We start from the raw sequence: 2,500 nt of genomic DNA on the forward strand, positions 1-2,500 counted from the left end.
CACGTTCGGTTAAGCATATTTGTAGTTAAATCTATCCATTGATCCCTTTTTAAAATGTATCTTCTCTTATAGGTAATTGTTTTACTATATAAATGTTTTTTTTGTTTTTAGTTTTACTTTTGCTTTTTTTATTCATTACTTTTGCTTGATTTCTGCAGCAAGTTTACACAAATGATTAGCGTTTTTTTTTTCATATTTTTATCCTCTTTTACGTTTACCGTTGCGCTGTTTCTAGACCATACGGTGCACACAAAAACGATACAAATACGGTCCGAAATATCGATCCACTAGACTAATATTGTACCAAAATCACATTCAATAGGTTTTGCGTTTGTTTTTTTTTTAATTATTTTTTTAATCTTTTGTTCTCATTTATAGGAAAGCGTAGAATTATCAAACTGAAATTCATTATAATATAGAATTGCAGTGAGCAGTAAAGAAGAAGAGCCTGTTTATTTTGTTGTAACTCGACCGCTGGCTCAGGTAAATTGGCTTTATGAAACATTCAGATCATTATTGTTTTCTCTATTTGGAAATTTTGGTCGTTTTCATGCAAGAGATGTGCGCGGTACAAGATAAGCGCATACTCTACACACATAGAATCATTCACGATTTTCGATCCAAATCCAAAAGTTTGCTCGTTTGGATGTTGGTAGGTTTTACAACTTCAATACTCACACTAATTACCACTTGTATGTTTTGGCTGATATAGTTCGTATGCTTGTAAATCTAACTGCAATATAAAATCTTTCGTTTTGCGAAAATATCTAGTAAGCATTCTTGTCATGCGAACGCATATGGAAAAATATGTATTTTACAACTTATTAATGTACTCTCTCCATGAATTTAGATAGTGAAGCGGTACGCCATGGCGAATCTTCTGCCGTAGGCTCACTAAAGGAGGGGTTGTATACGCAGTGAAACGTGGAGGTTTGTTAGTAGAAGTGAATTGTACGAACGCACGATTGTTAACACTCACTAAATCAACAAGAAAACACTAACTAATTCGAGATCACAAGGGTCCGCGGGAGGGAGGGAGTAAAGTGTGGAAGAAGCTTATGTAGATATTACTTGAAGCGTAATGTTGCTTGTTTTGTATTTATTTGCTTTTGATTCATTAGAGAAAAACACGTGCTAATGTGTGACTGCAGGTCAAAGCCTTAACTTCGACCGTAGTTTTGGTGGCTGTTTTAGAGATGGATTCAAGCACCCTGAGATAAATGGGTTCGTCGGTCTCTAACTACAAACAGCATCGATAAATGCATTTAAAGGTTGCCCAAAAGCTGCTTTTCGACATGAGAACGGATAACGTCGAATAATGGGAACGAATAATGGAACTCTAAACTAAATGCTAGGGGGTACACGTACACCGTTTAAAACTTAACCGATATGCGTAAAATAAAATTGCGCGTGGAATGATCAATAAAATTTCAGTTCTTCCCCTAAAAACCTAAGCACAATTAAATTCAATAAAACCCATTATTTAAGCTACTATCCTACGCTGATTAATGTTCACCAAAGAAACAAACAACAAACAAAGAAACTTGGGCATGTGATGGAAAAGTTTGACCGATAACTGAGTTTTCAGATTGATCACCAAACCAAAATAGGTAACGAAACTGCTTTGGAAATGCAAAATCTAGAAACAGGTGAAGCTGACAGGCCTGCTTTGTTTTAGTAGATATCAACACGAACACACATACATGCACACCTACACACATTTGGTCGTATATGTTCATACGTGTCTCATGTTGATTTGACCCGTTCCAATATAGTATTACCCGTTACGATTGATGATTATTCGGTTGCTTCGATCGGAACACTACTAATCCTAAACAATCGAAAGCTTCTAGAAATGCCAGGACCAGCAAAGCACTTTTTCCATGAAAGAAGCGTATAGTAATGTGAATAAACTGAATATAAAATTAAAAGTGTTACTTAGCTTATTTGAAAATAAAAATGATGAATGAAAACCTTCTCTGCTTGGAGGCCACACTAAAGCGGATTGCAGATGGAAGTGGGGCAATCTGCTTGGAAGGCAACGAATTCTCTACAATGGCACAGGCACATGTAAACGGAAAAGGTTTCCTTCTTATTCGAGCGTCTTATTGCTACACCATGCATGACCGTACATAACGTCCACCAGCAGAGCCCCTACACGATCGCTACAACCCACAATCATTACACTGAGACTAAGATAGTCGTAGAAACCGCTGCCAGCGACATAAAAAAGAAATCGGTTTAGCAGTTTACCATATTAATCAACATAGGATTACGTAGTGCATGCTCGTCATGTTTAAATATGCACTTGCTAGGATATTAAACTATTATATAAACCACATGATTATTGAAATCTTTGTATTGGGCTTTTTGTGAGTGCAATGAAGTGCAATTGGTAGATGCAATGTAAGGAGCACACTGGTGGAGTTGCTCCATCGTTTTCGAGCCTCTTTTTCACGAAACAAAACATACAATCCGGAAATTGCATTTAACAAAGGCG

At 36.6% G+C, this 2,500-nt stretch overlaps 1 protein-coding gene across 9 annotated transcripts in view; it reads right to left on the reverse strand.

The window, feature by feature from the left end:
• Window positions 1-1,071: 1,071 nt before the first annotated feature.
• Window positions 1,072-2,500, reverse strand: part of LOC125950980 (RING finger protein 44-like) — a 50,969-nt gene continuing 49,540 nt past the window's right edge. For all 9 annotated transcript variants that reach the window (XM_049679413.1, XM_049679414.1, XM_049679419.1 and 6 more), the window contains one exon: window positions 1,072-2,500. This exon is cut by the window's right edge and continues 1,140 nt beyond it. The gene's annotated coding sequence lies outside the window, so the exon portion shown is untranslated.

This window comes from Anopheles darlingi, chromosome 2 (genome assembly GCF_943734745.1).
Source record: "Anopheles darlingi chromosome 2, idAnoDarlMG_H_01, whole genome shotgun sequence".
Classification (NCBI taxonomy): Eukaryota; Metazoa; Arthropoda; class Insecta; order Diptera; family Culicidae; genus Anopheles; species Anopheles darlingi.